We start from the raw sequence: 13,377 nt of genomic DNA, 5'->3' as shown, positions 1-13,377 counted from the left end.
ATGATTAACATAACAATAAAAAAAAGACAGTCTCTTCAATAAATAGTGCTGGGAAAATTTGACAGCCACGTGCAGAAGAATGAAACTCAACCATTCTGTAACACCATACACAAAAATAAACTCAAAATGGATGAAAGACCTCAATGTGAGACAGGAATCCATCAAAATCCTAGAGGAGAACATAGGCAATAACCTCTTTCACATCGCCCACAGCAACTTCTTTCAAGATACATCTCCAAAAGCTAGTGAAACGAAATAAAAAATGAACTTTTGGGACTTCATCAAGATAAAAATCTTCTACACAGCAAAGGAAACAGTCAACAAAACAAAGAGGCAACCCATGAAATGGGAGAAGATATTTGCAAATGACACTACAGATAAGGCGCTGGTATTCAAGATCTATAAAGAACTTCTCAAACTCAACACCCAGAAAACAAATGATCAAGTCAAAAAATGGGCAGAAGATATGAAAACACACTTCTCTGAAGACGACATACAAATGGCTAACAGACACATGAAAAAATGTTCATCATCATTAGCCATCAGGGAAATTCAAATCAAAACCACATTGAGATACCATCATACAGTAGTTACAATGGCAAAAATGGACAGGGAAAGAAACAACAAGTGTTGGGAGCGGTTGTGGAGAAAGGGGAACCCTCTTACACTGTTGGTGGGAATGCAAGTTGGTACAGCCACTTTGGAAAACACTGTGGAGGTTCCTCAAAAATTTAAAAACAGAGCTACCCTATGACTCAGGAATTGCCCTCCTGGGTGTTTTCCCCAAAGACACAGATGTAGTGAAAAGAAGGGCCATATGCGCCCCAATGTTCATAGCAGCAATGTCTGCAATAGCCAAACTGTGGAAAGAGCCGAGATGCCCTTCAACAGATGAATGGATAAAGAAGATGTGGTCCATATATACAATGGAATATTACTCAGCCATCAGAAAGGATGAATACCCAACTTTTCCATCAACATGGATGGGACTGGAGGAGATTGTGCTAAGTGAAATAAGTCAAGCAGAGAAAGTCAATTATCATATGGTTTCACTTATTTATGGAACATAAGGAACAGCCTGGAAGACATTAGGAGAAGGAAGGGAAAAATGAGAGGGGGAATTGGAGGGAGAGATGAACCGTGAGAGACTATGGACCCTGAGAAACAAACAGAGTTTTAGAAGGGAAGGGGGTGGGGGGATGGGTTAGCCTGGTGATGGGTATTAAGGAGGACACGTACTGCATGGAGCACTGGGTGTTATATGAAAACAGTGGATCATGGATCACCACATCAAAAACTAATGATGTATTGTATGGTGACTAACGTAACATAAAATTAAAAAAAAAAAGAAAAACAACTTTTTCATACTGACCAAGAAGACAGTATTGGACATTTTGCAAAATGCCTATATTGTACATGAATTTAGCTGTATAAAGTATATCATTTGCATGAACTGTCAGGTGATGAGAGTAAACTTTAACACAGCACTATGCATCTCTTCACACTCTGGGATGTTTTGTAGTTGTTGTTGCTGTTTGTTTCTTTGTTTAATCTTACCTTTGAAAACTGTCCTGATTCTTTTCAGCACTAGTTGAGGTAAGGCATGTTGCAGGAAAGTAGCCCTCAAGATACTGGAAACTTGATTAATGGAGAAAAAAAAAACAGAAATACATCTAGTTCTGCAAGAATAGCTGCATAAGGTTATCTATAGCATTGACATTAGCTCTGAGGAGAGCATTCGTTTAAAGATCTCATTGGACACATTGAAAATTGAGGCACAGAAGTCCCACAGACTGTGGGTAGCCAGTCCTGCTTAGAGAAAAGTTATCAAGTTAGAGCACAGAGAAACAGGCTCTCTTATGAGACATTTTATTTTTCCCCTAGGGACCGGAGAAAGGCAGTCACAAGTAGTCATGGGCTGGGTAAAAACCTTAATTTGTTAATGTCTTCTTGCTTATGCTCATGAAGAAATGTTCTGAATGCTGCTCTAGCCTGTAACCCCCCCACACAAATATGAAAGAACACCTGCATTCTGATACCAGAAAATGCCATTTTAATGCTAAACTAAGACTTCAGTTAACAACTTATGTCACATATTTAAGTGCCAGATCACAAACCAAGTGTATGTTTTTGTTTTTCTTGATGAAATAATTGACCTTGACCAGACAACCTCTATTTTCTGACAAACATGCAGAGCCATAAGTGTGTACTTAGAAATTTTTTTTCTGTATAGTTTTTCTTGTTTCCAATTTTAAATGCTTAAGACCCTTTACAAACCATTTATGAATTTTGTGTTACTATTATTCTTTATTTCTTCCATGAATGAACCGAATCCCCCAGTTTTTATTGTTGCTGTTTTTGGTTTGATTGTTTGTTTGTTTTCATTTACCTTTGGCTTTTCTAGCACACACAATTAGAAGATAGATGGTTGCACTGATGGCCAGGAAAATCAGGATAACAGCCAACCACACTATCCAAGTATAGTCTCAAGGAACAAGGCATCTGAACAATAGAGATTGTCTCACTTAGTATCCAGCTTGGCATCAGTGGGTTGGCTGCTGGGAACAGATCCCAAGAGTTTTCTTTTAGGAGACATTGCTAAGAATGGCACAGATTCTAAGCCTCACCTGTGCCTCCCTGAAATTCTACAGAATTCAGGAATGCTAAAGAGGCTTCTGTTTCCTTTTTAGTTCCTAATGTATGGAGACTCAGAAAGTTTATTTTATAAATTATCACAATGTTTGAATATGCTTAAAACATACAAATAATACATCAGACTTCCATGTACCCACAATCAACATTTAGCAAACATTAATGTTACTCTATTACTATATATGGAAAATAATTCTGTCATAATAAGTTAAAATGAACAAATGCATTAAAGTATTTATTTTTTTCCAATTTTTCACCTTTGTTTCCCCAAACTGACATTGTAATGTGTCCTTTCTATTCCATTATTTTCTACTTAAACATATATGTGAGGACAATATGCCAATGAGTGAGAGGCATGTGGAGCTTCTTAAAGAGTAAAGGAGAAATTGTGACATCTTGGTTAACAAGCCAAATGGGATTCATGGTTTTAGAGACAAACTTTTCTTTCAATTAAAAGTTTCTTATGAGACATCTGTCAGCTAGCAACTGAAATCAGTAAAATTCACTATTGTTTTGATATTTTTCTACTTAATATTGTTCTTTTAAAAGAGATATCAAGGACACTTTCATTCAAGGACTACCCTCATTTAAGATCTCAACAAGATGTCTGTGGAATTTTTAATTGGTGATCTCAAATACATAAATATAATAAAAAATTTTAAAAAATATTTTATCTCTTACATTCAGATTTTCAAGAGCTTTATAATATTGCCCCAACTCATGACACCCTATTATGTTTCAACTCATTTCTTCAGTATAAAAATGTCAGTAAGAAACTGCTAATTTCCTCTATTCTTCGTTTTACTAAAGTTATTGAACAAAAATCCTTTGTTCTGCTGTATGTGTTTGCTTCTTTCACATTCCCAAACTCAAGTTCTCTTTCTAATTATATTAAAACAATGTGATTGCCCAAACCAAAGGATTATAGAAATGGCACTTCACTTGTTGATAAAAGATCATACAAATATTTATCTACTGTAGGAAAGCATATTGTGACTCAGTATTTTTCTAAGAAATGGGGACATAAAAGAAATAAGATATAGTGTCCTTGGGAGTTTATTATTCTGTCTCGGGAAATAGTTAAACAAATAATCACAATAATGTATGAGTAAAGAGTGCACTTAACACAGAATAGGTTGAAGACAGCTTCCTGGGAAGATAAGATGAAGTATTGAGGGACCAGTAGGAAACTCTTAGTGACAGGAAAATAGAACAAGTGTGTCAATAACAGCCTACCAGGGGTATTGCATGGTTGAATATTCAGAGAATTAATGTGAGGTAGGAGGAGTTGGAGACAAGGAGGAGAGGGATGAAAGATGAAGCTGGAGAGATAAGAAAGGACAAGAGATAGAGTGTTGTTGACTGAGTGAAATACTCCAGATAAAGACATTTGTATAAACAGAAGTTGGGGGAGATAATTTGGGCAAACTCCTTTGAAAGATCACTTTGGGTAGGCATAAAGAATAGATTGGAGTGTCTGAGCTCTTCTTTGCCTGTGATATTAAATATATTAGTTAATACTCATAGCAATTTCATGAGGTAGACACTAATATTACCCATATTTAACAGATGGAAACTGAGCACAGGGAGCTCAGTACTTACACAAGATCATGAAGCTGGGAAATGGCCCTACCAGGATTCAAATTCAATTTGACAGATGGGAGAAAACACCAAGTTGTGAAAAGTGGCTCTCGCTAGGCAGTGGATCAGGAGAAGTTTAGGAGGAACTTGGAAATATTCCTCAAAATACTTTTTCACTCTTTGAATGCTTTTGTGCATTCACATATTCATTTTTATAAAGTAGAACCGTGACATTTCTGTCACAAAAAGAAATACAAAACAAGACCAAATATGAATTTTTACAAGTTCTTCACATTAAGAGTTACAAATGGATAAACTAGAACATTCTTCTAGGTCTGTCAGTCATAGGTCTTTGTCAGTAATATCTTCTCAATTAGCAGTGATATCTCAAGATACAGACTTTGGAGGGAACTGACCTGCCATGGAAACAGGCATTTCCTTCTCCACTTTGAGTATTAGGTTCCTTACAACACAGGACACATTAGCTGTTGAACTTTTGTCCACTGTGAGAGATGATTTCACACGAAACAGTTCATTTTCTTCCACTGTCTTTGTCTCAGAGACTGGTGTCAAGTGCAGTCCTTGATGGTCCCTCCATTGCAGCTCAGGCTCTGGATACCACCCCACAGATATGCAGGTCAACTTAATATCCCTTCTATTGCCAGACTCAATGTGAATATGAGGAACCATACCTGAGACTAGAATAGCGAAAGAGAGACAGAGAAATTACACTTCTCCAAGTGTTTTGTTGCCATTTTACATGTTAATAAACTTCTATGAAACTCAATTTTCTTATATATAAAAGTGGAAGTTAGAAAATTAACTAGTCATGGAGAACTTTGGAGAAAAACCAGCTGTATCAACATTTAACAAAGTACCCAAATGCCCAGCATGTCTGTATTAATTGTTTTCTTTTTACCCCTCTCCCCTTTGAAACATTACTGAGTATTTTATCTGATGATTCTTAAAGTTGGGTAGAAAAACATCCATCAAATCACTTGGTACCTCTAAAGCTAAAGGCACACATCAGTTGGTGGTATTCTGTGGAAAATTGTTAGTCATTCTCCAAATATCTTTTAATGCCTAGTTATAAAGATGTTATTTTAAATAAGGAATTATGATGTTGGGAACACTACTAACATCAATGTGGTTCAGATAAACTAGGTATGGGTGGCTACTGAGCACCTGAAATAGGAACTGATTAAATGTATATCAACAACATTTAAATTTCAATGTAACATGTGGTTAGTAGCTACGATTTTGGATAGAACCCTTTGGGGAAAGATATAAATTTTAACTGTGGATATGTCAGCCCAGGTTAAGAATGCATTTTCCAACCCCTGCCCCTTACAATTAGGAGTGGCTTTGATATGCTGATGGTAGTATTTGAAAAGAAAATTATGTGTATGTCTTCTAGAATATTTCCCTCAAAATTGAGAGATACACCTTTCCCTTCACTCTTTCTCCCTTCTCAAGGGCTAGAGCACACTGTCTGTGAGTCACCTTCAAAAGTGGATTATGTGGCTGTGGCAAAACATCAAGATAAGAAATGTGTGAACCTCACAGTGTCTAGCCATTCTTTCAGTTCTGTGCTCCCTTCTGCCTTTAACTCAGAGAAAAGAAGCTCTGGTTTAAGCTACTGTCTTTTGAAATTCAGTGAATGGTATGCAGCATTCCACAGAGTATTATGCAGAGTAAGTAATACAGCCTATAACAACAACAACAAAGATCAAATTGACTGGGATCAAATTATCCCTGTTGTGGTTTGAATTATGTCTTCTTCTTTTTTTTTTTTTTAAGATTTATCCATTTATTTGACATAGAGAGGCCCAGAGAAGGTACACAAGCAGGGGGAGTGGGAGAAGCAGGCTTCCCGCTTAGCAGGGAGCCTGATGCGGGACTAGATCCCAGGAACCTAGGATCATGACCTGAGCTGAAAGCAGAAGCTTAATGACTGAGCCACTCAGGCACCCCTGAATTATGTTTTCTGAAAAGATATGTTCAAGTCCTAACCTTCAATATCTGTGCCCTTATTCGGAAACCATTTTGTACATGTAATTAGTAAAGAGGAAATTTTACTGGATTAGGGTGGGTCCTAATCCAAAGGGAATGTGGTCTTTATAAACCAAAAGAAATTTGAACCCAGAGACACAGGAAAGTGACCCTGTGAAGATGGAGGCAGAGAATGGAGAAATTTCAGCACAAGCCAAGGCATGGCTGGGGCTACCAAAAGCTGGAAGAGGCAAGGAAACACTCTCCTGAGATGCTTCCCTGGGACCATAACCCTGATGACACCTTGGTTGTGGACTCTGGCCCCCAGAACTGTGAGAAGATGCATTTCTGTTGTTTTTAGACCATCCCATTTGTAATAATTTGTTAAGGCAGTCCTTCTATTAGGTTGGTGAAGGAAAATTATCTAATGTCATCTGATGTTGCATGGATGGCCAGACCCTGACAAACACCAGAGGAGGTAGTAAATAGCATGCCACACCAGTGATGACCTCGTTGGCACAGTGGTCCCTCCAATGTTGGTACTGATAAATGGTATTATCAGAATACAATAGCTTTGAGAATCAGTAAAGCATCATGGTTGTGAGGATAAGCTCTGGAGTCAAAGGTTGTATTTGTACTGGCTGGCATCAGTGACCCAGTGTAACTAATGACCTGGTCTCTGTATACATCCATTCCCTTTTTGTAAAATGAGGATAAAAGTGTCTCAACCCATATAATGGGTGTAAAATTACTCCATATAAACTGCTTACTGGGTTATAATAAATAAATATTATTCACCTTAAAGTGTTAATCAATTAAGAAAACAAGGAAAAGAAGATTTCCATTTTATGGGATCTTTCAATTTGAAAGGCTATCCCATTACATTTCATGTATTCAGCTACCTTCTAAGAGTTGAAGGGAAATGCAATTATGGGTGGGTATTTTCTGAAGACAAAATTATATAAATCAGTTTTTTTTTTTGGTAGAAACATGATAAATGTTTCATTACTGTCTGATTTTCTGGAGAGAGAAAAGTAATGTTGTACTTCAAGTTATTCCACTCTCTTTACCTTATTAAATGTGTGGGGTAAGGGTAAAATACATTGTGTGGGTCTAGCATCAGTTAAAAATAAGAGTGGGAATTAAGGGTGGGGGTATGGATATTTTTAGAGGATTGAAATGTGTATTCCAAATGTTGCCTTAGCCATTAATGATGTAAGTGGAATTATCAAGTTAAGACAGAGGGGTCAAAGTGGAGAAAAGCTCACCAGCATGAGAGGAAAACAGGTCATCATGGTTTTCCCACTATTGTGGGTTTCTAACTGGCATACTCGAGGCCTGGATGGTTTCTGACATAGCACAGGCTGACTTAAATACATTCTTTACCCATTTTAAAACTCTGGGATTTTCATTGTCTTATGGCCAGGGTAGAGAGAGAAAACCTGTAGAGTCCACCATTACAAGGTTATATCACCTAATATCAGAACCTTCAATTTTCTTTCTTAACTCTTAGAAAATATTTTGGTTAAGTTTGGTTAAAATTTCTTTGGATATTCTGGGCCTAGTAAAAAAGTGGGTGGAATTTATCACTCTTATTTGTAATATATGCTCATAGTGCAAATTAAGGTCACCATAGGCTTTATCTTAGTTTTATTTTAAAGAAGTGTGCTTGGGTAGCAAATACAACTTCCCTTGCATATATGATTTGGAAAAATCAATGAAATGATGTATCAGATAACCTCATCTACAAGATATAGGAGATTGTAAAGTAGATTCTAGAAAATGTGTCAATTAACCATTGTTGGAGCTGATAACAAACTCATGCAGAAGCACAATGTCAGAGTTTAGTGGCAATAGCTTCAAGATAGGAATTATAGTCTAAAGAAACAGGTAAAATGGAAGAATAGTGGCAAGTTGTTTTCTATTTAGTGATAGGGTAACTGTATAAAGAACAAATAAATCTGAGATAATGAAAATTGAGATAGTTCTAAGAAATGACATGCTGTTCATTGAAGAAGCAATAGTAGCAACTGGCTTTCTAATTGAAAGCCCTTGATAAGGGTTTACTCAAGGTTTAGGAAATGTCTGTAGGACTTCTAGAAGTAGATGTCTAACACATGGATTTCTTCAGAAATTACCACAGTAGAGTGAATGATCCCTGCTCTTAAGGAAATCTCAGTGAATGGATGAACATAATTGGTCTCATTCATTCTTAGTGCCTGGTTAAATACCTCCTGTGGGAGTGACACTCATTTGCATACAATAGAGACTTGCAGTGAGGAACTCCAGTATACTTACCTAAAGATTCAGATTTTCTCTAAACCCAGAAGGAATCTCAGAAGGAGGCAACTACTCTTTCCCTGACTCGGCAGAAAATCTCTTAGGGGATGTGTGGATCAAAGTGTACGGTAACAAAAACTTTGACTCAAAAAGTATTTAAAACTTGCAAGCAAGTGTTTTGCAATAGCCTCCTTTAATTTATGAAGAATCATATAAGTATCCACCCCTTATTATGTAAATGGATATGGATTAAGGATTACTTAGGGCATATGCAGAATTATCACTAAATAGGAGATAGGAGCATTTGCAAACAGGTCAGGGAGTCCTGAAGGAGAAGATTTTCCTGCCTTTGGGAAGAAGGTCAATATTATTGGTTCCATCTGATGTATTGGGCTCATTTCTCATAATGTCCATCACAAAGGAGGTGATACAGAAACTCATCATCTGAGCTCAGTATAAAACCCTACAGTGTTTATAGAGAAAATGCTGACTATGACTCAGTGTGTGGTTGAATTAGAATCCTCACCTTTCATTCTGGCAGTACAGTTGTGTTGCATTGCTTCGTTTTGTTTTGTTTTGTTTTTGTGGAAAATATCTGAGAGTGAGTGAGATTTAAGAGGACAGATTATGCAGGGACCTGAATAATCAAGGATGTCATATTGAGAGTCAGCAACACCACATCTGACTGGACTATTGCCAGAGTGGGTAGCAGCAAGGTGCAGAAAATGTAGCCTGGTAGCAGGCTGGTGAGATTCTTTCTGCCTCTGTTTAATTCCTTCTCTGTTTCTGAATAGAGACTAAGATACATTCTTGGGACTCTTCTGAGATAGTACCTACTATAACCCCTGTTCTTTCTTTCCTTCAAAGTAATGATGTTGCAATAGAAAACATGAAAATATATTTTTACTACAGCCAAAGAATGTTGGGACAGACTGATTAGATTATTTTTACTTATTTAACTTTCTTGGCATTCCCTCATAGTGTTTATAAAGATTTAGCCACCTTTATCCATCTATATGGATACTTTAAACTCCTGATGGAAAAAAATAATAATAATAAAATTTGTGTAGGAGTTTTCACTGTAGAGACTCACCTGTGCCAGCACTTGGAATGTTGCCTCATTGTAGTATGTGGAGCTTTCAAAGAAACATGCATACTCCCCTCCATCTGAAAGTTGGATGGGATGGATCTTTAGGGCAACATGCCCTTTGGTAATATTCTCCTTCAGGAACTCTGTCCTCCTTTGGTACTCTGGCCTCTGCTTCTCCATATCACTCCAGGAAGTACCATAACGATGCACCAGGCCTAGAGGATCATTCCAGTACCATCTCACTTCCATGTTCTGAGCATCCACTGATGGGCTGAGCTGTCAGGACAACACAGCCTCTTCCCCAACCAAGGCAATGACTGGTGTTCTTGGTCTTATCGCATGGAATTGCCCTGGAAAGTAATTTTGAAAACAATGAATCATCACTGCGACTGTGACAGGCATGACTGTGACCATCTGATCAGTAAACAAGTAGACGAGGCTAACTGACTTAGTGAGCTGCAGCCATTTAATGAACAGAACTATAATAAGGATACACAATACACTGTTAGTGTAAGAGATAGTAGAGGACATGATGCCAATGTGCAACAGTCACATGATCCTAACAAAAATTTAATTGGGTTTTCTCTTTGTCTATGATTGGAATTCAAATTATATAAATCTCATTTTTTATGCCTTATATGCATATATATCATATATTATTTTATAACAGTATATATTATGTAAAAATTTGATATATAATACATAGTTATAATATTTTATATTTAGTTATAATAGTTATAATTAAATATTTATATAATATATATTGTTATAAAATATTATCATTTAACAGTTGGGGATATTGAGTCAGTCAATGATTAATTATTGGGTCAGTGATTAATGAATTGAGTGAATGGTAAATTCCTTCTAAATACTTAATGATGAAGGCATGAACTGAGAATTCTAATAGCAATAATCAAACATTTCCTTGCTTTAAAACATATATTGCCTAATATTATATAGCTTATTATGAAATATAATCTGAAACTTTTAAAAATGAAGTTTTTGTGTTAAGAAAAAATACAATACTCTTTATATATTTCCCATTTTAGAAAATAAGTGTAAGATCCTGTATACAACATAAATTTTCCAGAGTATCACAATAGTATAGGCATAAAGAGCAACCATAGGATAAATACAAATTAATTTAAAATGATATACGGCAAGAAGCACTGTCAAATTCTTTTATTTAAAGACAAGTTTTTTATTGTATATTTTGAGACATGCATGTAATGGATTGAACCAGCTTGGCTGGAATAGTGGGTGAGATTTCTTTCTCTCTTGCAATTTCACTGAGTGTTACATGATCAATTTCAGTAGCAGATTGCTTACAATGGGCATTGTCGTCTGGTTTGGTGCTTATTATTCATGAAACAATCCATTTCTTTTTTTATTGAAGAATAATTGACCTATATTATATTAATTCCAGATGTATACCATAGTGATACATTAAAAAATGTTCACCAAAATGTCTAGTTACCATCACCAATGTTGTTAAAATATTATTGATTATATACTGTATGCTATATATTACATCCCCAGGTCTTATTTTATAACTAGAAGATGGTACCTCTTAATTCTCTTAATTTCTCATCCATACTCTCATTCCCTGACCTCTGGCAACCATCAGTTTGTTCTCTGTATTTACGATTTTGTTTCTGGGTCGTTTGTTCATTTATTTTGTTTTGTTTTTAGATTCCACATCTAAGTGAATTTATATGGTATTTGTGTTTTTCTCACTTGTAACTTTTAACACAGACCTGTACCTCTGAAACAAAAAATACATTATATGTTAAAAAAAAAGAAAGAAAGAAAAAAGATAGTAGGAAGGGAAGAATGAAGGGAGGGAAATTGGAGGGTGAGATGAACAATGAGAGACTATGGACTCCGAGGAACAAACTGAAGGTTCTAGAGGGGAGGGGGGTGGGGGATGGGTTAGCCTGGTGATGGGTATTAAGGAGGGCACGTTCTGCATGGAGCACTGGGTGTTATACGAAAACAATGGTTCGTGGATCACCACATCAAAAACTAATGATGTATTGTATGGTGACTAACATAACATGATAAAATAAAATTAAAAAAAATACCATCTAAGTCAATTCATGTTTTCACAAATGGCAAGATATTATTCTTTCTTATGCCTGAGTATAATTCCATTGTGTATGTGTGTGTGTATGTATATATCTTCATTCTTATCTATTTACCTATTCACAGATTAGGTTTTCTCCATATCCTGGCAATTGTAAAAAAAAAAAAATGCTACAATTAATTTGGAATGCTTGTGTCTTTTCAAATTAGTGTTTTTGTTTTTCAAGTACTTAGAAGTAGTCCACTGACTTAGAAATAGACCACTGAATCATATGGTAGTTCTATTTTATTTTTGAGAAACATCCATATATTTTCCATAGAATATGAAACAATTTGCATTCCCACCTACAGTGCATAAGGATTTCCTTCACTCCACATCCTCACAAACACTAGTAATTCCTTGTCTTTTTTATACTACTTATTCTGACAAGTGTGAGGGAGTATGTCATGATGGTTTTGATTTCAGTACATTGCCTCTTTGTTGTATTGGATATTTCCTTTTCTGTGCAAAAAGTTTTTAATATACTGTGGTATTTATTTATTTATTTATTTATTTATTTATTTATTTATTTATAGTCATTTAGACAACATATATTACATTAGTTTTTGATGTAGTGTTCAATGATTCATTAGTTGCATATAACACCCAGTGCCATTTATTTATTTATTTATTTACTTACTTACTTATTTTTGTTTTGTTATCCTAGCTTCAGTAGCTGTATCCAAAAATATGATTAAGAATGATATCAAGGGAGGTGGTGGCAAGATGGTGGAAGAGTAGGGGACCTCAATTCATCTGGTCCCTCGAATTTAGCTGTATATCTATCAAACCATTCTGAACAACCACAAGTTTAGCCTGATACATAAGAAAATGCTTTTTGCAAGGTAGGAGGTGTGAAGTCATGAATCTGTAGGAACATATCAGAAGATAAACAGAGAGGGGAGGGAGCCTCCATAAGCTGGCTACCAGAAAGTGATATAACACCGGATAGCAAATTCGGAACCCTAGAAATCTGCTCCAGTGAGAGACGTCCCTTTCTGAAAGGGGCTTAGGGGATGGAAAAGGCAGAATTCTAGGTGGGTCCCTGTGGTCTCAGGATTCCAGGAGACACAGAAAGAACCTGGGTGCCTGAACTGATAGAGTGCTCAAACAGCAGAGCAGGGAAACTGGTTAAGGTCAACCATCCCAGGAAGATCTCTCAGCTTGGGTTGCCATAAACCATGAGCCAGGCTAGTAGGGAGATTGCTCTTTGCCTGAGCATCTGGCAAAAAAACTAGAATGTGCAGGCCAGTTACCATCCCCTGTAGGGATGAAACAGCTATGCCCATGACTGGGCAGAAGCTCGCAGGGTCGCAGTGGCCCCGGAATGGACAGTAAAGGTGACATCCAGCTGTGACCTGGGAGAAGAAGTGTGGGGTGTTCACGTGAGCCCAAAAACCTTTGCCATCCCAAGATACAAAACACCAAGACACTCGTGGGTCCCTGGGAATCCTTGCAGGAGAATTGCAGTGGGCCTGACTACTGGGTTTCTGTGGAGCTTGGTGCACCCAGAAGTGGAGACAGTTTGACCCGCAGGGTTTATTGAAGGGGGGGACCCTGATCTTACAGCCCTGGGCTGGAGATCCAGTCATGGCCATTTTTGCTCTAACTCTCTGAAGAGGCACAGAAAGACACCAGGGAAAAAAAGCCACACAAA

General features: G+C 36.8%; 1 long non-coding RNA gene across 1 annotated transcript in view; it reads right to left on the bottom strand.

Annotated features, from left to right (window-relative positions):
• Nucleotides 1-1,958: 1,958 nt before the first annotated feature.
• The window catches only part of LOC113928444, a 54,375-nt gene continuing 42,956 nt past the window's right edge, over nucleotides 1,959-13,377 (bottom strand). Inside the window, exons 2-3 of the long non-coding RNA XR_003521902.1 lie at nucleotides 9,599-9,945; nucleotides 1,959-4,931 (exon numbers count right to left, since the gene is read on the bottom strand). This is a non-coding gene — a long non-coding RNA (uncharacterized LOC113928444). The remainder of the gene's footprint in view (nucleotides 4,932-9,598; nucleotides 9,946-13,377) is intronic.

The sequence above is a fragment of the Zalophus californianus genome, chromosome 5 (genome assembly GCF_009762305.2).
Source record: "Zalophus californianus isolate mZalCal1 chromosome 5, mZalCal1.pri.v2, whole genome shotgun sequence".
NCBI classification, from domain to species: Eukaryota; Metazoa; Chordata; class Mammalia; order Carnivora; family Otariidae; genus Zalophus; species Zalophus californianus.
Note: the sequence above shows the minus strand (reverse complement) of the source record. Positions and strands in the feature narration are given on the sequence as shown.